Source organism: Amblyomma maculatum, chromosome 5 (genome assembly GCF_055883805.1).
Source record: "Amblyomma maculatum isolate TAMU_Amacu chromosome 5, ASM5588380v1, whole genome shotgun sequence".
Taxonomy (NCBI): Eukaryota; Metazoa; Arthropoda; class Arachnida; order Ixodida; family Ixodidae; genus Amblyomma; species Amblyomma maculatum.
In genome coordinates, this window is record NC_139348.1 from 48,940,496 (window position 1) to 48,963,632 (window position 23,137).

Sequence of the window (23,137 nt, forward strand, 5' to 3'; positions counted from 1 at the left end):
ATGTCACCGAGAGTGCGGTTAAAACGTTCTGTCAGTCCATTCGTCTGAGGGTGGTACGAGGTAGCGGTGCGGTGTATGATGCGGCATTCTTTCAGGAGAGCCTCAAGAGCGTCTGATAAGAAAACGCGTCCGCGGTCACTGAGCAGTTCGCGAGGGGCACCATGGCGAAGAACCAGGTTTTTCAGAATAAAGGCAGCCACGTCGCGTGCGGAAGCAGAGGGCAATGATGATGTCTCAGTGTAGCGGGTTAGATGATCCACTGCCACGATAATCCAGCGGTTGCCAGCTGAAGTTGTAGGAAGGGGACCGTATAGATCTATGCCGACACGATCAAACGGACGGGCAGGACAGGGCAACGGCTGCAACGAAGCAGAGGACTTGAGAGGAGTTTTTCGGCGTTGGCAAGACTGGCAGGAGCGGACAAAATGGCGGACAAAGCGGTACATTCCACGCCAGAAGAAGCGTAGACGCAAGCGCGTGTAGGTTTTCAACACTCCGCCGTGGGCGCACTGGGGATCAGTATGGAAAGCAGCACAAATTTCGGCGCGGAGATGACGGGGGATGACTAAAAGCCACTTCCTTCCGTCGTGAAGATAATTGCGGCGATAGAGCAGCCCGTCACGAATTGAAAAATGGTGAGCTTGGCGGGCAAGCGCCCGAGACAGACGACCTGGAGAGTGACTTGAAAGAAAGTCCAGAAGTGTAGATATCCACGGGTCGCGCCGCTGTTCCGTGGCCATGTCAATAGTGGCAAGCGAAGACAAATCGTAGGCGCAGATCTCATCAGGCAACGAAGAGGGAGGCAGCGGTGAGCGCGAAAGAGCGTCCGCGTCAGTATGCTTGAGGCCTGAGCGATATATGACACGAATGTCATACTCTTGGAGGCGAAGAGCCCAGCGAGCAAGGCGACCGGACGGGTCCTTGAGGGACGCCAGCCAGCACAGAGCGTGATGATCAGTGACCACATAAAATGGTCGGCCATAGACATACGGACGGAATTTGCCGATGGCCCAAATAATGGCCAAGCATTCTCTTTCCGTAACAGAATAATTGGACTCTGCCTTGGTCAAGGTGCGGCTTGCGTACGCCACCACATAGTCTCGGATACCAGGTTTGCGTTGGGTGAGAACGGCGCCTATCCCAATACCGCTAGCGTCAGTGTGAATCTCAGTTGGCGCATTCGGGTCGAAGTGGCGGAGGATGGGAGGCGAAACCAAAAGACGGCGTAAAGTGTTGAAGGCGTCATCACAAGCAGGTGTCCATGCGGAGAGGTCGGAGCTACCGGAGAGGAGCTGGATGAGAGGAGCAATAATAGAGGCGAAATTTAAGATGAAGCGGCGAAAGTAGGAGCATAGGCCAATGAAACTTCGTAGCTGCTTCAGTGATTTTGGGCGTGGGAATTCGGACTGCACGAAGTTTGGTGGGATCGGGAAGAATGCCATCCTTAGAAACGACATGACCTAGAATTGTTAGTCGGCGAGCAGCAAAGCGGCACTTCTTCAGGTTCAGTTGGAGGCCGGCGGTAGCGAGACAAGTGAGAACGTCCTTCAGTCGGAGCAGGTGGGATTGAAAATCGGTAGAAAAGACTACGATATCATCGAGATAGCAAAGACAGGTTCGCCACTTGAATCCACGAAGCACAGTGTCCATGAGGCGTTCAAATGTGGCCGGGGCGTTGCAAAGCCCAAAGGGCATGACGTTGAATTCATATAATCCATCTGGTGTGATGAAGGCAGTTTTAGAGCGGTCAGCGTCAGCCATTGGCACCTGCCAGTAGCCAGATCGTAAATCCAACGAGGAGAAAAACTCGGCTAAACTAATTCGAGCATGGCGAATTCAGTGGGGATCTCTAAATTTGGATTGCTCACTCCCAAAATATGGCTTCGTGGAGACCGAAAATTTGACCTTATCAGCACGTGACCAAAATTGATTCTAAACTAATTCGAGTATGGCCAATTCAGTGGGGATCTCTAAATTGGGATTGCTCACTCCTAAAATTTGGCCCTGTGGACACCGAAAACTTGACCTCATCAGAATGTGACCAAGATTGATGTGTAAACTAATTTGAGAATGGCCAACTCAGTGGGGAACTTCAAGTCGGGATTGCTCACACCCAAAATGTGGCCCCTTGGACACCGAAAATTTGACGTCATCAGAATGTGACGAAAATTGTTGTCTAAATTAATTCAAATATAGCCAATTCAGTGGGGACCTCTAAATCGGGATTGCTCACTCTCAAGATTTGGCCCCTTGGATACCCAAATTTGACCTCATCAGAATGTGACCAAAGTTGATGTCTAAACTATTTCGAGTATGGCCAATTCAGTGGGCATCTCTAAATCGCAATTACTCACTCCCAAAATTTGGCCTCGTGGACACCGAAAATTTGACCTCGTCAGAATATGACCAAAATTGATCTCTAAACTAATTCGAGTATGACCAATTCAGTGGGAATCTCTAAATCGGGATTGCTCACTTCCAAAATTTGGCCCCGTGGACACCGAAAATTTGACTTCATCAGAATGTGACGAAAATTGATGTCTAAACTAATTCGAGTATGGCCAATTGAGTGGGGATCTCTAAATTGGGATTGCTCACTCCCAAAAGTTGGCCCCGTGGACACCGAAAATTTGACCTTATCAGAATGCGACCAAAATTGATGTCTAAACTAATTCGAGTACGGCCAATTCAGTGGGGATCTCTAAATCGGGATTTCTCATTCCTAAAATTTGGCCCCGTGGACACCGAAAACTTGACCTCATCAGAATGTGACCAAGATTGATGTGTAAATTAATTCGAGTATGGCCAACTCAGTGGGGATCTCTAAATCGGGATTGCTCACTCCCAAAACTTGGCCATGTGGACACCGAAAATTTGACCTCATCAGAATGTGACGAAAATTGATGTCTAAACTATTTCGAGTATGACCAATTAAGTGGGGATCTCTAAATCGGAATTACTCATTCCCAAAATTTGGCCTCGTGGACACCGAAAATTTGACCTCGTCAGAATGTGACCAAAATTGATCTCTAAACTAATTCGAGTACGGCCAATTCAGTGGGCATCTCTAAATCGGAATTACTTCCAAAATTTGGCCTCGTGGACACTGAAAATTTGACCTCGTCAGAATATGACCAAAATTGATCTCTAAACTAATTCGAGTACGGCCAATTCAGTGGGAATCTCTAAATCGGGATTGCTCACTTCCAAAATTTGGCCCCGTGGACACCGAAAATTTGACTTCATCAGAATGTGACCAAAATTGATGTCTAAACTATTTCGAGTATGGCCAATTCAGTGGGGATCTCTAAATCGGAATTGCTCACTCCCAAAATTTGGCCCCGTGGACACCGAAAATTTGACCTCATCAGAATGTGACCAAAATTGATGTCTAAACTAATTCCAGTATGGCGAATTCAGTGGGGATCTCTAAATCGGGATCGCTCACTCCCAAAATTTGGCACCGTGGACTCCGAAAATTTGACCTTATCAGAATGCGACCAAAATCGATATTTAAACTAATTCGAGTATGGCCAATTCAGTGGGGATCTCTAAATCGGGATTTCTCACTCCTAAAATTTGGCCCCGTGGGCACCGAAAACTTGACCTCATCGTCAGAATGTGACCAAGATTGATGTGTAAACTAATTCGAGTATGGCGAACTCAGTGGGGATCTCTAAATCGGGATTGCTCACTCCCAAAATTTGGCCATGTGGACACCGAAAATTTGACCTCATCAGAATGTGACCAAAATAGATGTCTAAACTATTTCGAGTATGGCCAATTCAGTGGGGATCTCTAAATCGGAATTGCTCACTCCAAAAATTTGGCCTCGTGGACACCGAAAATTTGACCTCATCAGAATGTGACCAAAATTGAGGTCTAAACTAATTCGAGTATGGCCAATTCAGTGGGGATCTCTAAATTGGGATTGATCACTTCCAAAATTTGGCCCCGTGGACACTGAAAATTTGACCTCGCCAGAATAAGACCAAAATTGATCTCTAAACTAATTCAAGTATGGTCAATTCAGTGGGGATCCCTAAATCGGAATTGCTCACTCCCAAAATCTGGCCCCGTGGACACCGGAAATTTGACCTCATCAGAATGTGACCAAAACTGATGTCTAAACAAATTCGAGTATGGCCAATTGAGTGGGCATCTCTAAGTCGGGATTGCTCACTCCCAAAATTTGGCCCCTTGGACACCAAAAATTTGACCTTATCAGACTGTGACCAAAATTGATGTCTAAACTAATTCGAGTATGGCAAAATCAGTGGGGATCTCTAAATCGTGATTGCTCAGTCCCAAAATTTGGCCCCTTGGACACCCAAAATTTGACCTCGTCAGAAAGTGACTAAAATTGAAGTCTAAACTAATTCGAGTATAGGCAATTCAGTGGGGATCTCTAAATTGGGTTTGCTCACTCCCAAAATTTGGCCCTGTGGACACCAAAAATTTGACCTTATCAGAATGTGACCAAAATTGATGTCTAAACTAATTAGAGTACAGCCAATTCAGTGGGGATCTCTAAATCGGGATTTCTCACTCCTAAAATTTGGCCTCGTGGACACCGAAAACTTGATGTCATCATGTGACCAGATTGATGTCTAAACTATTTCGAGTATGGCCAATTCAGTGGGATCTCTAAATAGTAATTGCTCACTCCCAAAATTTGGCCCTGTGGACACCGAAAATTTGACCTCATCAGAATGTGACCAAAATTGATGTCCAAACTATTTCGAGTATGGCCAATTCAGTGGGGATCTCTAAATCGGAATTGCTCACTCCCAAAATTTGGCCCCGTGGACACCGAAAATTTGATCTCATCGGAATGTGACCAAAATTGATGTCTAAACTAATTCGAGTATGACCAATTGAGTGGAGAACTCTAAGTCGGGATTGCTCACTCCCAAAATTTGGCCCCGTGGACACCAAAAATTTGACCTTATCAGAAGGTGACCAAAATTGATGTCTAAACTAATTAGAGTACAGCCAATTCTGTGGGGATCTCTAAATCGGGATTTCTCACTCCTAAAATTTGGCCCCGTGGACCCCGAAAACTTGATGTCATCATGTGACCAGATTGATGTCTAAACTATTTCGAGTATGGCCAATTCAGTGGGATCTCTAATAATAATTGCTCACTCCCAAAATTTGGCCCTGTGGACACCGAAAATTTGACCTATCAGAATGTGACCAAAATTGAGGTCTAAACTAATTCGAGTATGGCCAATTCAGTGGGGATCTCTAAATCGGGATTGCTCACTCCGAAAATTTGGCCCCGTAGATACCAAAAATTTGACCTAATCAGAATGTGACCAGAATTGAGGTCTAAACTAATTAGAGTACAGCCAATTCAGTGGGGATCTCTAAATCGGGATTTCTCACTCCTAAAATTTGGCCCCGTGGATACCGAAAATTTTACCTCATCAGAATATGACCAAAATTGATCCCTAAACTAATTCGAGTATGGCCAATTCTGTGGGGATCTCTAAATCGGAATTGCTCATTCCCAAAATTTGGCCACGTGGACACCGAAAATTTGACCTCATCAGAATGTGACCAAAATTGAGGTCTAAACTAATTCGATTATGGCGAAATCAGTGCGGATCTCTAAATTGGGATTGCTCACTCCCAAAATTTGGCCCCGTGGATACCGAAAATTTGACCTCATTAGAATATGACCAAAATTGATCTCTAAACTAATTCGAGTATGGCCAATTCTGTGCGATCTCTAAATCCGGTTTGCTCACTCCCAAAATTTGGCCCCGGGGACACCGAAAATTTGACCTTATCAGAATGTGACCAAAATTGATGTCTAAACTAATTCGAGTATGGCCAATTCAGTGGGGATCTCTAAATCGGGATTTCTCACTCCTAAAATTTGGCCCCGTGGACTCCGAAAACTTGACCTCATCCGAATGTGACCAAGATTGATGTGTAAACTAATTTAGTATGGCCAACTCAGTGGGGAACTTCAGTCGGGATTGCTCACTCCCAAAATGTGGCCCCTTGGACACCGAAAATTTGACGTCATCAGAATGTGACGAAAATTGTTGTCGAAACTAATTCAAATATAGCCAATTCAGTGGGGACCTCTAAATCAGGATTGCTCACTCCCAAGATTTGGCCCCTTGGATACCCAAATTTGACCTCATCAGAATGTGACCAAAATTGATGTCTAAACTATTTCGAGTATGGTCAATTCAGTGGGCATCTAAGTCGGGATTGCTCACTCCGAAAATTTGGCCCCGTGGTTACCGAAAATTTGACCTCATCAGAATGTGACCAAAATTGATGTCTAAACTAATTCGAGTATGGCGAATTCAGTGGGGATCTGTAAATTGCGATTGCTCACTTCCAAAATTTGGCCCGGTGAACACCGAAAATTTGACCTTATCAGACTGTGACCAAAATTGGTGCCTAAACTAATTCGAGTATGGCCAATTCAGTGGGGATCTCTAAATCGGGATTGCTCACTTCCAAAATTTGGCCCTGTGGACACCGAAAATTTGACTTCATCAGAATGTGACCAAAATTGATGTCTAAACTAATTCGAGTATGGCCAATTGAGTGGGGATCTCTAAATCGGGATTGCTCACTCCCAAAATTTGGACCTGTGGACACCGAAAATTTGACCTCATCAGAATGTGACCAAAATTGATGTCTAAACTAATTCGAGTATGGCCAATTGAGTGGGGATCTCTAAGTCGGGATTGCTCACTCCCAAAATTTGGCCCCTTGGACACCGAAAATTTGACATCATCAGAATGTGACGAAAATTGATGTCTAAACTATTTCGAGTATGGCCAGTTCAGTGGGGATCTCTAAATCGGGATTGCTCGCTCCGAAAATTTGGCCCCGTAGCTACCGAAAATTTGACCTAATCGGAATGTGACCAAATTGGTCTAAACTAATTCGAGTATGGCCAACTCAGTGGGGATATTCAAGTAGGGATTGGTCACTCCCAAAATGTGGCACCGTGGACACCTTAAAATTTGACCTCATCAGAATGTGACCAAAATTGATGTCTAACTAATTCGAGCATGGCGAATTCAGTGGGGATCTCTAAATTTGGATTGCTCACTCCCAAAATATGGCTTCGTGGAGACCGAAAATTTGACCTTATCAGCACGTGACCAAAATTGATTCTAAACTAATTCGAGTATGGCCAATTCAGTGGGGATCTCTAAATCGGAATTGCTCACTCCCAAAATTTGGCCTCGTGGACACCGAGAATTTGAACTTATCAGCATGTGACCAAAATTGATGTCTAAACTAATTCGAGCATGGCCAATTCAGTAGTGATCTCTAAATCGGGATAGCTCACTCCAAAATTTGGCCCCTTGGATACCCAAATTTGACCTTTTCAGAATGTGACCAAAATTAATTTCTAATCTATTTCGAGTATGGCCAATTCAGTGGAGATCTCTAAGTCGGGGTTGCCCTCTCCCATAATTTGGCCCCTTAGACACCGAGATTTTGACCTCATCAGAATGTGACCAAAGTTGAGGTCTAAACTAATTCGAGTATGGCCAAATCAGTGCGGATCTCTAAATTGGGATTGCTCACTCCTAAAATTTGGCCCCGTGGACACCGAAAACTTGACCTCATCAGAATGTGACCAAGATTGATGTGTAAACTAATTTGAGAATGGCCAACTCAGTGGGGAACTTCAAGTCGGGATTGCTCACTCCCAAAATGTGGCCCCTTGGACACCGAAAATTTGACGTCATCAGAATGTGACGAAAATTGTTGTCTAAACTAATTCAAATATAGCCAATTCAGTGGGGACCTCTAAATCGGGATTGCTCACTCTCAAGATTTGGCCCCTTGGATACCCAAATTTGACCTCATCAGAATGTGACCAAAGTTGATGTCTAAACTATTTCGAGTATGGCCAATTCAGTGGGCATCTCTAAATCGCAATTACTCACTCCCAAAATTTGGCCTCGTGGACACCGAAAATTTGACCTCGTCAGAATATGACCAAAATTGATCTCTAAACTAATTCGAGTATGACCAATTCAGTGGGAATCTCTAAATCGGGATTGCTCACTTCCAAAATTTGGCCCCGTGGACACCGAAAATTTGACTTCATCAGAATGTGACCAAAATTGATGTCTAAACTAATTCGAGTATGGCCAATTGAGTGGGGATCTCTAAATTGGGATTGCTCACTCCCAAAAGTTGGCCCCGTGGACACCGAAAATTTGACCTTATCAGAATGCGACCAAAATTGATGTCTAAACTAATTTGAGTACGGCCAATTCAGTGGGGATCTCTAAATCGGGATTTCTCATTCCTAAAATTTGGCCCCGTGGACACCGCAAACTTGACCTCATCAGAATGTGACCAAGATTGATGTGTAAACTAATTCGAGTATGGCCAACTCAGTGGGGATCTCTAAATCGGGATTGCTCACTCCCAAAACTTGGCCATGTGGACACCGAAAATTTGACCTCATCAGAATGTGACGAAAATTGATGTCTAAACTATTTCGAGTATGTCCAATTCAGTGGGGATCTCTAAATCGGAATTGCTCATTCCCAAAATTTGGCCTCGTGGACACCGAAAATTTGACCTCGTCAGAATGTGACCAAAATTGATCTGTAAACTAATTCGAGTACGGCCAATTCAGTGGGCATCTCTAAATCGGAATTACTTCCAAAATTTGGCCTCGTGGACACCGAAAATTTGACCTCGTCAGAATATGACCAAAATTGATCTCTAAACTAATTCGAGTACGGCCAATTCAGTGGGAATCTCTAAATCGGGATTGCTCACTTCCAAAATTTGGCCCCGTGGACACCGAAAATTTGGCTTCATCAGAATGTGACCTAAATTGATGTCTAAACTATTTCGAGTATGGCCAATTCAGTGGGGATCTCTAAATCGGAATTGCTCACTCCCAAAATTTGGCCCCGTGGACACCGAAAATTTGACCTCATCAGAATGTGACCAAAATTGATGTCTAAACTAATTCCAGTATGGCGAATTCAGTGGGGATCTCTAAACCGGGATTGCTCACTCCCAAAATTTGGCACCGTGGACTCCGAAAATTTGACCTTATCAGAATGCGACCAAAATTGATATCTAAACTAATTCGAGTATGGCCAATTCAGTGGGGATCTCTAAATCGGGATTTCTCACTCCTAAAATTTGGCCCCGTGGACACCGAAAACTTGACCTCATCATCAGAATGTGACCAAGATTGATGTGTAAACTAATTCGAGTATGGCGAACTCAGTGGAGATCTCTAAATCGGGATTGCTCACTCCCAAAATTTGGCCATGTGGACACCGAAAATTTGACCTCATCAGAATGTGACCAAAATAGATGTCTAAACTATTTCGAGTATGGCCAATTCAGTGGGATCTCTAAATAGTAATTGCTCACTCCCAAATTTTGGCCCTGTGGACACCGAAAATTTGACCTCATCAGAATGTGACCAAAATTGATGTCCAAACTATTTCGAGTATGGCCAATTCAGTGGGGATCTCTAAATCGGAATTGCTCACTGCCAAAATTTGGCCCCGTGGACACCGAAAATTTGATCTCATCAGAATGTGACCAAAATTGATGTCTAAACTAATTCGAGTATGACCAATTGAGTGGAGAACTCTAAGTCGGGATTGCTCACTCCCAAAATTTGGCCCCGTGGACACCAAAAATTTGACCTTATCAGAATGTGACCAAAATTGATGTCTAAACTAATTAGAGTATAGCCAATTCAGTGGGGTTCTCTAAATCGGGATTTCTCACTCCTAAAATTTGGCCCCGTGGACACCGAAAACTTGATGTCATCATGTGACCAGATTGATGTCTAAACTATTTCGAGTATGGCCAATTCAGTGGGATCTCTAATAATAATTGCTCACTCCCAAAATTTGGCCCTGTGGACACCGAAAATTTGACCTATCAGAATGTGACCAAAATTGAGGTCTAAACTAATTCGAGTATGGCCAATTCAGTGGGGATCTGTAAATCGGGATTGCTCACTCCGAAAATTTGGCCCCGTAGATACCAAAAATTTGACCTAATCAGAATGTGACCAGAATTGAGGTCTAAACTAATTAGAGTACAGCCAATTCAGTGGGGATCTCTAAATCGGGATTTCTCACTCCTAAAATTTGGCCCCGTGGATACCGAAAATTTGACCTCATCAGAATATGACCAAAATTGATCTCTAAACTGATTCGAGTATGGCCAATTCTGTGGGGATCTCTAAATCGGAATTGCTCATTCCCAAAATTTGGCCTCGTGGACACCGAAAATTTGACCTCATCAGAATGTGACCAAAATTGAGGTCTAAACTAATTCGATTATGGCGAAATCAGTGCGGATCTCTAAATTGGGATTGCTCACTCCCAAAATTTGGCCCCGTGGATACCGAAAATTTGACCTCATTAGAATATGACCAAAATTGATCTCTAAACTAATTCGAGTATGGCCAATTCTGTGGGGATCTCTAAATCCGGTTTGCTCACTCCCAAAATTTGGCCCCGGGGACACCGAAAATTTGACCTGATCAGAATGTGACCAAAATTGATGTCTAAACTAATTCCAGTATGGCCAATTCAGTGGGCATCTCTAAGTCGGGATTGCTCACTCCGAAAATTTGGCCCCGTGGTTACCGAAAATTTGACGTCATCAGAATGTGACGAAAATTGTTGTCGAAACTAATTCAAATTAGCCAATTCAGTGGGGACCTCTAAATCAGGATTGCTCACTCCCAAGATTTGGCCCCTTGGATACCCAAATTTGACCTCATCAGAATGTGACCAAAATTGATGTCTAAACTATTTCGAGTATGGCCAATTCAGTGGGCATCTCTAAGTCGGGATTGCTCACTCCGAAAATTTGGCCCCGTGGTTACCGAAAATTTGACCTCATCAGAGTGTGACCAAAATTGATGTCTAAACTAATTCGTGTATGGCGAATTCAGTGGGGATCTCTAAATCGGTATTTCTCACTCCCAAAATGTGGCACAGGTGGACACCGAAAATTTGATCTCATCAGAATGTGACCAAAATTGATGTCTAAACTAATTCGAGTATGACCAATTGAGTGGAGAACTCTAAGTCGGGATTGCTCACTCCCAAAATTTGGCCCCGTGGACACCAAAAATTTGACCTTATCAGAATGTGACCAAAATTGATGTCTAAACTAATTAGAGTATAGCCAATTCAGTGGGGTTCTCTAAATCGGGATTTCTCACTCCTAAAATTTGGCCCCGTGGACACCGAAAACTTGATGTCATCATGTGACCAGATTGATGTCTAAACTATTTCGAGTATGGCCAATTCAGTGGGATCTCTAATAATAATTGCTCACTCCCAAAATTTGGCCCTGTGGACACCGAAAATTTGACCTATCAGAATGTGACCAAAATTGAGGTCTAAACTAATTCGAGTATGGCCAATTCAGTGGGGATCTGTAAATCGGGATTGCTCACTCCGAAAATTTGGCCCCGTAGATACCAAAAATTTGACCTAATCAGAATGTGACCAGAATTGAGGTCTAAACTAATTAGAGTACAGCCAATTCAGTGGGGATCTCTAAATCGGGATTTCTCACTCCTAAAATTTGGCCCCGTGGATACCGAAAATTTGACCTCATCAGAATATGACCAAAATTGATCTCTAAACTGATTCGAGTATGGCCAATTCTGTGGGGATCTCTAAATCGGAATTGCTCATTCCCAAAATTTGGCCTCGTGGACACCGAAAATTTGACCTCATCAGAATGTGACCAAAATTGAGGTCTAAACTAATTCGATTATGGCGAAATCAGTGCGGATCTCTAAATTGGGATTGCTCACTCCCAAAATTTGGCCCCGTGGATACCGAAAATTTGACCTCATTAGAATATGACCAAAATTGATCTCTAAACTAATTCGAGTATGGCCAATTCTGTGGGGATCTCTAAATCCGGTTTGCTCACTCCCAAAATTTGGCCCCGGGGACACCGAAAATTTGACCTGATCAGAATGTGACCAAAATTGATGTCTAAACTAATTCCAGTATGGCCAATTCAGTGGGCATCTCTAAGTCGGGATTGCTCACTCCGAAAATTTGGCCCCGTGGTTACCGAAAATTTGACGTCATCAGAATGTGACGAAAATTGTTGTCGAAACTAATTCAAATTAGCCAATTCAGTGGGGACCTCTAAATCAGGATTGCTCACTCCCAAGATTTGGCCCCTTGGATACCCAAATTTGACCTCATCAGAATGTGACCAAAATTGATGTCTAAACTATTTCGAGTATGGCCAATTCAGTGGGCATCTCTAAGTCGGGATTGCTCACTCCGAAAATTTGGCCCCGTGGTTACCGAAAATTTGACCTCATCAGAGTGTGACCAAAATTGATGTCTAAACTAATTCGTGTATGGCGAATTCAGTGGGGATCTCTAAATCGGTATTTCTCACTCCCAAAATGTGGCACAGGTGGACACCGAAAATTTGACCTCATCAGAATGTGACCAAAATTGATGCCTAAACTAATTCGAGTATGGCCAATTCAGTGGGGATCTCTAAATCGGGATTGCTCACTTCCAAAATTTGGCCCTGTGGACACCGAAAATTTGACTTCATCAGAATGTGACCAAAATTGATGTCTAAACTAAATCGAGTATGGCCAATTGAGTGGGGATCTCTAAATCGGGATTGCTCACTCCCAAAATTTGGACCTGTGGACACCGAAAATTTGACCTCATCAGAATGTGACCAAAATTGATGTCTAAACTAATTCGAGTATGGCCAATTGAGTGGGGATCTCTAAGTCGGGATTGCTCACTCCCAAAATTTGGCCCCTTGGACACCGAAAATTTGACATCATCAGAATGTGATGAAAATTGATGTCTAAACTAATTCATATATAGCCAATTCAGTGGGGACCTCTAAATCGGGATTGCTCACTCCCAAAATATGGCCCCTTGGATACTCAAATTTGACCTTGACAGAATGTGACCAAAATTTATTTCTAAGCTTTTTCGAGTATGGCCAATTCAGTGGGGATCTCTAAGTCGGGTTTGCCCTCTCCCATAATTTCGATCCTTGGACACCGAAAATTTCACCTCATCGGAAGGTGGCCAAAATTGATGTCTAAACTATTTCGAGTATGGCCAGTTCAGTGGGGATCTCTAAATCGGGATTGCTCGCTCCGAAAATTTGGCCCCGTAGATACCGAAAATTTGGCCTAATCGGAATGTGACCAAATTGGTCTAAACTAATTCGAGTATGGCCAACTCAGTGGGGAAATTCAAGTAGGGATTGGTCACTGCCAAAATGTGGCACCATGGACGCCGAAAATTTGACCTCATCAGAATGTGACCAAAATTGATGTCTAAACTAATTCGGGCATGGCGAATTCAGTGGGGATCTCTAAATTTGGATTGCTCACTCCCAAAATATGGCTTCGTGGAGACCGAAAATTTGACCTTATCAGCACGTGACCAAAATTGATTCTAAACTAATTCGAGTATGGCCAATTCAGTGGGGATCTCTAAATCGGAATTGCTCACTCCCAAAATTTGGCCTCGTGGACACCGAGAATTTGACCTTATCAGCATGTGACCAAAATTGATGTCTAAACTAATTCGAGCATGGCCAATTCAGTAGTGATCTCTAAATCGGGATAGCTCACTCCAAAATTTGGCCCCTTGGATACCCAAATTTGACCTTTTCAGAATGTGACCAAAATTGATTTCTAAACTATTTCGAGTATGGCCAATTCAGTGGAGAGCTCTAAGTCGGGGTTGCCCTCTCCCATAATTTGGCCCCTTAGACAACGAGATTTTGACCTCATCAGAATGTGACCAAAGTTGAGGTCTAAACTAATTCGAGTATGGCCAAATCAGTGCGGATCTCTAAATTGGGATTGCTCACTCCTAAAATTTGGCCCCGCGGACACCGAAAACTTGACCTCATCAGAATGTGACCAAGATTGATGTGTAAACTAATTTGAGAATGGCCAACTCAGTGGGGAACTTCAAGTCGGGATTGCTCACTCCCAAAATGTGGCCCCTTGGACACCGAAAATTTGACGTCATCAGAATGTGACGAAAATTGTTGTCTAAATTAATTCAAATATAGCCAATTCAGTGGGGACCTCTAAATCGGGATTGCTCACTCTCAAGATTTGGCCCCTTGGATACCCAAATTTGACCTCATCAGAATGTGACCAAAGTTGATGTCTAAACTATTTCGAGTATGGCCAATTCAGTGGGCATCTCTAAATCGCAATTACTCACTCCCAAAATTTGGCCTCGTGGACACCGAAAATTTGACCTCGTCAGAATATGACCAAAATTGATCTCTAAACTAATTCGAGTATGACCAATTCAGTGGGAATCTCTAAATCGGGATTGCTCACTTCCGAAATTTGGCCCCGTGGACACCGAAAATTTGACTTCATCAGAATGTGACCAAAATTGATGTCTAAACTAATTCGAGTATGGCCAATTGAGTGGGGATCTCTAAATTGGGATTGCTCACTCCCAAAAGTTGGCCCCGTGGACACCGAAAATTTGACCTTATCAGAATGCGACCAAAATTGATGTCTAAACTAATTCGAGTACGGCCAATTCAGTGGGGATCTCTAAATCGGGATTTCTCATTCCTAAAATTTGGCCCCGTGGACACCGAAAACTTGACCTCATCAGAATGTGACCAAGATTGATGTGTAAATTAATTCGAGTATGGCCAACTCAGTGGGGATCTCTAAATCGGGATTGCTCACTCCCAAAACTTGGCCATGTGGACACCGAAAATTTGACCTCATCAGAATGTGACGAAAATTGATGTCTAAACTATTTCGAGTATGGCCAATTCAGTGGGGATCTCTAAATCGGAATTGCTCATTCCCAAAATTTGGCCTCGTGGACACCGAAAATTTGACCTCGTCAGAATGTGACCAAAATTGATCTCTAAACTAATTCGAGTACGGCCAATTCAGTGGGCATCTCTAAATCGGAATTACTTCCAAAATTTGGCCTCGTGGACACCAAAAATTTGACCTCGTCAGAATATGACCAAAATTGATCTCTAAACTAATTCGAGTACGGCCAATTAAGTGGGAATCTCTAAATCGGGATTGCTCACTTCCAAAATTTGGCCCCGTGGACACCGAAAATTTGACTTCATCAGAATGTGACCAAAATTGATGTCTAAACTATTTCGAGTATGGCCAATTCAGTGGGGATCTCTAAATCGGAATTGCTCACTCCCAAAATTTGGCCCCGTGGACACCGAAAATTTGACCTCATCAGAATGTGACCAAAATTGATGTCTAAACTAATTCCAGTATGGCGAATTCAGTGGGGATCTCTAAATCGGGATCGCTCACACCCAAAATTTGGCACCGTGGACTCCGAAAATTTGACCTTATCAGAATGCGACCAAAATCGATATCTAAACTAATTCGAGTATGGCCAATTCAGTGGGGATCTCTAAATCGGGATTTCTCACTCCTAAAATTTGGCCCCGTGGGCACCGAAAACTTGACCTCATCATCAGAATGTGACCAAGATTGATGTGTAAACTAATTCGAGTATGGCGAACTCAGTGGGGATCTCTAAATCGGGATTGCTCACTCCCAAAATTTGGCCATGTGGACACCGAAAATTTGACCTCATCAGAATGTGACCAAAATAGATGTCTAAACTATTTCGAGTATGGCCAATTCAGTGGGGATCTCTAAATCGGAATTGCTCACTCCAAAAATTTGGCCTCGTGGACACCGAAAATTTGACCTCATCAGAATGTGACCAAAATTGAGGTCTAAACTAATTCGAGTATGGCCAATTCAGTGGGGATCTCTAAATTGGGATTGATCACTTCCAAAATTTGGCCCCGTGGACACTGAAAATTTGACCTCGCCAGAATAAGACCAAAATTGATCTCTAAACTAATTCAAGTATGGCCAATTCAGTGGGGATCCCTAAATCGGAATTGCTCACTCCCAAAATCTGGCCCCGTGGACACCGGAAATTTGACCTCATCAGAATGTGACCAAAACTGATGTCTAAACAAATTCGAGTATGGCCAATTGAGTGGGCATCTCTAAGTCGGGATTGCTCACTCCCAAAATTTGGCCCGGTGAACACCGAAAATTTGACCTTATCAGACTGTGACCAAAATTGGTGCCTAAACTAATTCGAGTATGGCCAATTCAGTGGGGATCTCTAAATCGGGATTGCTCACTTCCAAAATTTGGCCCTGTGGACACCGAAAATTTGACTTCATCAGAATGTGACCAAAATTGATGTCTAAACTAATTCGAGTATGGCCAATTGAGTGGGGATCTCTAAATCGGGATTGCTCACTCCCAAAATTTGGACCTGTGGACACCGAAAATTTGACCTCATCAGAATGTGACCAAAATTGATGTCTAAACTAATTCGAGTATGGCCAATTGAGTGGGGATCTCTAAGTCGGGATTGCTCACTCCCAAAATTTGGCCCCTTGGACACCGAAAATTTGACATCATCAGAATGTGACGAAAATTGATGTCTAAACTATTTCGAGTATGGCCAGTTCAGTGGGGATCTCAAAATCGGGATTGCTCGCTCCGAAAATTTGGCCCCGGAGATACCGAAAATTTGACCTAATCGGAATGTGACCAAATTGGTCTAAACTAATTCGAGTATGGCCAACTCAGTGGGGATATTCAAGTAGGGATTGGTCACTCCCAAAATGTGGCACCGTGGACACCTTAAAATTTGACCTCATCAGAATGTGACCAAAATTGATGTCTAAACTAATTCGAGCATGGCGAATTCAGTGGGGATCTCTAAATTTGGATTGCTCACTCCCAAAATATGGCTTCGTGGAGACCGAAAATTTGACCTTATCAGCACGTGACCAAAATTGATTCTAAACTAATTCGAGTATGGCCAATTCAGTGGGGATCTCTAAATCGGAATTGCTCACTCCCAAAATTTGGCCTCGTGGACACCGAGAATTTGAACTTATCAGCATGTGACCAAAATTGATGTCTAAACTAATTCGAGCATGGCCAATTCAGTAGTGATCTCTAAATCGGGATAGCTCACTCCAAAATTTGGCCCCTTGGATACCCAAATTTGACCTTTTCAGAATGTGACCAAAATTAATTTCTAATCTATTTCGAGTATGGCCAATTCAGTGGAGATCTCTAAGTCGGGGTTGCCCTCTCCCATAATTTGGCCCCTTAGACACCGAGATTTTGACCTCATCAGAATGTGACCAAAGTTGAGGTCTAAACTAATTCGAGTATGGCCAAATCAGTGCGGATCTCTAAATTGGGATTGCTCACTCCTAAAATTTGGCCCCGTGGACACCGAAAACTTGACCTCATCAGAATGTGACCAAGATTGATGTGTAAACTAATTTGAGAATGGCCAACTCAGTGGGGAACTTCAAGTCGGGATTGCTCACTCCCAAAATGTGGCCCCTTGGACACCGAAAATTTGACGTCATCAGAATGTGACGAAAATTGTTGTCTAAACTAATTCAAATATAGCCAATTCAGTGGGGACCTCTAAATCGGGATTGCTCACTCTCAAGATTTGGCCCCTTGGATACCCAAATTTGACCTCATCAGAATGTGACCAAAGTTGATGTCTAAACTATTTCGAGTATGGCCAATTCAGTGGGCATCTCTAAATCGCAATTACTCACTCCCAAAATTTGGCCTCGTGGACACCGAAAATTTGACCTCATCAGAGTGTGACCAAAATTGATGTCTAAACTAATTCGTGTATGGCGAATTCAGTGGGGATCTCTAAATCGGTATTTCTCACTCCCAAAATGTGGCACAGGTGGACACCGAAAATTTGATCTCATCAGAATGTGACCAAAATTGATGTCTAAACTAATTCGAGTATGACCAATTGAGTGGAGAACTCTAAGTCGGGATTGCTCACTCCCAAAATTTGGCCCCGTGGACACCAAAAATTTGACCTTATCAGAATGTGACCAAAATTGATGTCTAAACTAATTAGAGTATAGCCAATTCAGTGGGGTTCTCTAAATCGGGATTTCTCACTCCTAAAATTTGGCCCCGTGGACACCGAAAACTTGATGTCATCATGTGACCAGATTGATGTCTAAACTATTTCGAGTATGGCCAATTCAGTGGGATCTCTAATAATAATTGCTCACTCCCAAAATTTGGCCCTGTGGACACCGAAAATTTGACCTATCAGAATGTGACCAAAATTGAGGTCTAAACTAATTCGAGTATGGCCAATTCAGTGGGGATCTGTAAATCGGGATTGCTCACTCCGAAAATTTGGCCCCGTAGATACCAAAAATTTGACCTAATCAGAATGTGACCAGAATTGAGGTCTAAACTAATTAGAGTACAGCCAATTCAGTGGGGATCTCTAAATCGGGATTTCTCACTCCTAAAATTTGGCCCCGTGGATACCGAAAATTTGACCTCATCAGAATATGACCAAAATTGATCTCTAAACTGATTCGAGTATGGCCAATTCTGTGGGGATCTCTAAATCGGAATTGCTCATTCCCAAAATTTGGCCTCGTGGACACCGAAAATTTGACCTCATCAGAATGTGACCAAAATTGAGGTCTAAACTAATTCGATTATGGCGAAATCAGTGCGGATCTCTAAATTGGGATTGCTCACTCCCAAAATTTGGCCCCGTGGATACCGAAAATTTGACCTCATTAGAATATGACCAAAATTGATCTCTAAACTAATTCGAGTATGGCCAATTCTGTGGGGATCTCTAAATCCGGTTTGCTCACTCCCAAAATTTGGCCCCGGGGACACCGAAAATTTGACCTGATCAGAATGTGACCAAAATTGATGTCTAAACTAATTCCAGTATGGCCAATTCAGTGGGCATCTCTAAGTCGGGATTGCTCACTCCGAAAATTTGGCCCCGTGGTTACCGAAAATTTGACGTCATCAGAATGTGACGAAAATTGTTGTCGAAACTAATTCAAATTAGCCAATTCAGTGGGGACCTCTAAATCAGGATTGCTCACTCCCAAGATTTGGCCCCTTGGATACCCAAATTTGACCTCATCAGAATGTGACCAAAATTGATGTCTAAACTATTTCGAGTATGGCCAATTCAGTGGGCATCTCTAAGTCGGGATTGCTCACTCCGAAAATTTGGCCCCGTGGTTACCGAAAATTTGACCTCATCAGAGTGTGACCAAAATTGATGTCTAAACTAATTCGTGTATGGCGAATTCAGTGGGGATCTCTAAATCGGTATTTCTCACTCCCAAAATGTGGCACAGGTGGACACCGAAAATTTGACCTCATCAGAATGTGACCAAAATTGATGCCTAAACTAATTCGAGTATGGCCAATTCAGTGGGGATCTCTAAATCGGGATTGCTCACTTCCAAAATTTGGCCCTGTGGACACCGAAAATTTGACTTCATCAGAATGTGACCAAAATTGATGTCTAAACTAAATCGAGTATGGCCAATTGAGTGGGGATCTCTAAATCGGGATTGCTCACTCCCAAAATTTGGACCTGTGGACACCGAAAATTTGACCTCATCAGAATGTGACCAAAATTGATGTCTAAACTAATTCGAGTATGGCCAATTGAGTGGGGATCTCTAAGTCGGGATTGCTCACTCCCAAAATTTGGCCCCTTGGACACCGAAAATTTGACATCATCAGAATGTGATGAAAATTGATGTCTAAACTAATTCATATATAGCCAATTCAGTGGGGACCTCTAAATCGGGATTGCTCACTCCCAAAATATGGCCCCTTGGATACTCAAATTTGACCTTGACAGAATGTGACCAAAATTTATTTCTAAGCTTTTTCGAGTATGGCCAATTCAGTGGGGATCTCTAAGTCGGGTTTGCCCTCTCCCATAATTTCGATCCTTGGACACCGAAAATTTCACCTCATCGGAAGGTGGCCAAAATTGATGTCTAAACTATTTCGAGTATGGCCAGTTCAGTGGGGATCTCTAAATCGGGATTGCTCGCTCCGAAAATTTGGCCCCGTAGATACCGAAAATTTGGCCTAATCGGAATGTGACCAAATTGGTCTAAACTAATTCGAGTATGGCCAACTCAGTGGGGAAATTCAAGTAGGGATTGGTCACTGCCAAAATGTGGCACCATGGACGCCGAAAATTTGACCTCATCAGAATGTGACCAAAATTGATGTCTAAACTAATTCGGGCATGGCGAATTCAGTGGGGATCTCTAAATTTGGATTGCTCACTCCCAAAATATGGCTTCGTGGAGACCGAAAATTTGACCTTATCAGCACGTGACCAAAATTGATTCTAAACTAATTCGAGTATGGCCAATTCAGTGGGGATCTCTAAATCGGAATTGCTCACTCCCAAAATTTGGCCTCGTGGACACCGAGAATTTGACCTTATCAGCATGTGACCAAAATTGATGTCTAAACTAATTCGAGCATGGCCAATTCAGTAGTGATCTCTAAATCGGGATAGCTCACTCCAAAATTTGGCCCCTTGGATACCCAAATTTGACCTTTTCAGAATGTGACCAAAATTGATTTCTAAACTATTTCGAGTATGGCCAATTCAGTGGAGAGCTCTAAGTCGGGGTTGCCCTCTCCCATAATTTGGCCCCTTAGACAACGAGATTTTGACCTCATCAGAATGTGACCAAAGTTGAGGTCTAAACTAATTCGAGTATGGCCAAATCAGTGCGGATCTCTAAATTGGGATTGCTCACTCCTAAAATTTGGCCCCGCGGACACCGAAAACTTGACCTCATCAGAATGTGACCAAGATTGATGTGTAAACTAATTTGAGAATGGCCAACTCAGTGGGGAACTTCAAGTCGGGATTGCTCACTCCCAAAATGTGGCCCCTTGGACACCGAAAATTTGACGTCATCAGAATGTGACGAAAATTGTTGTCTAAATTAATTCAAATATAGCCAATTCAGTGGGGACCTCTAAATCGGGATTGCTCACTCTCAAGATTTGGCCCCTTGGATACCCAAATTTGACCTCATCAGAATGTGACCAAAGTTGATGTCTAAACTATTTCGAGTATGGCCAATTCAGTGGGCATCTCTAAATCGCAATTACTCACTCCCAAAATTTGGCCTCGTGGACACCGAAAATTTGACCTCGTCAGAATATGACCAAAATTGATCTCTAAACTAATTCGAGTATGACCAATTCAGTGGGAATCTCTAAATCGGGATTGCTCACTTCCGAAATTTGGCCCCGTGGACACCGAAAATTTGACTTCATCAGAATGTGACCAAAATTGATGTCTAAACTAATTCGAGTATGGCCAATTGAGTGGGGATCTCTAAATTGGGATTGCTCACTCCCAAAAGTTGGCCCCGTGGACACCGAAAATTTGACCTTATCAGAATGCGACCAAAATTGATGTCTAAACTAATTCGAGTACGGCCAATTCAGTGGGGATCTCTAAATCGGGATTTCTCATTCCTAAAATTTGGCCCCGTGGACACCGAAAACTTGACCTCATCAGAATGTGACCAAGATTGATGTGTAAATTAATTCGAGTATGGCCAACTCAGTGGGGATCTCTAAATCGGGATTGCTCACTCCCAAAACTTGGCCATGTGGACACCGAAAATTTGACCTCATCAGAATGTGACGAAAATTGATGTCTAAACTATTTCGAGTATGGCCAATTCAGTGGGGATCTCTAAATCGGAATTGCTCATTCCCAAAATTTGGCCTCGTGGACACCGAAAATTTGACCTCGTCAGAATGTGACCAAAATTGATCTCTAAACTAATTCGAGTACGGCCAATTCAGTGGGCATCTCTAAATCGGAATTACTTCCAAAATTTGGCCTCGTGGACACCAAAAATTTGACCTCGTCAGAATATGACCAAAATTGATCTCTAAACTAATTCGAGTACGGCCAATTAAGTGGGAATCTCTAAATCGGGATTGCTCACTTCCAAAATTTGGCCCCGTGGACACCGAAAATTTGACTTCATCAGAATGTGACCAAAATTGATGTCTAAACTATTTCGAGTATGGCCAATTCAGTGGGGATCTCTAAATCGGAATTGCTCACTCCCAAAATTTGGCCCCGTGGACACCGAAAATTTGACCTCATCAGAATGTGACCAAAATTGATGTCTAAACTAATTCCAGTATGGCGAATTCAGTGGGGATCTCTAAATCGGGATCGCTCACACCCAAAATTTGGCACCGTGGACTCCGAAAATTTGACCTTATCAGAATGCGACCAAAATCGATATCTAAACTAATTCGAGTATGGCCAATTCAGTGGGGATCTCTAAATCGGGATTTCTCACTCCTAAAATTTGGCCCCGTGGGCACCGAAAACTTGACCTCATCATCAGAATGTGACCAAGATTGATGTGTAAACTAATTCGAGTATGGCGAACTCAGTGGGGATCTCTAAATCGGGATTGCTCACTCCCAAAATTTGGCCATGTGGACACCGAAAATTTGACCTCATCAGAATGTGACCAAAATAGATGTCTAAACTATTTCGAGTATGGCCAATTCAGTGGGGATCTCTAAATCGGAATTGCTCACTCCAAAAATTTGGCCTCGTGGACACCGAAAATTTGACCTCATCAGAATGTGACCAAAATTGAGGTCTAAACTAATTCGAGTATGGCCAATTCAGTGGGGATCTCTAAATTGGGATTGATCACTTCCAAAATTTGGCCCCGTGGACACTGAAAATTTGACCTCGCCAGAATAAGACCAAAATTGATCTCTAAACTAATTCAAGTATGGCCAATTCAGTGGGGATCCCTAAATCGGAATTGCTCACTCCCAAAATCTGGCCCCGTGGACACCGGAAATTTGACCTCATCAGAATGTGACCAAAACTGATGTCTAAACAAATTCGAGTATGGCCAATTGAGTGGGCATCTCTAAGTCGGGATTGCTCACTCCCAAAATTTGGCCCGGTGAACACCGAAAATTTGACCTTATCAGACTGTGACCAAAATTGGTGCCTAAACTAATTCGAGTATGGCCAATTCAGTGGGGATCTCTAAATCGGGATTGCTCACTTCCAAAATTTGGCCCTGTGGACACCGAAAATTTGACTTCATCAGAATGTGACCAAAATTGATGTCTAAACTAATTCGAGTATGGCCAATTGAGTGGGGATCTCTAAATCGGGATTGC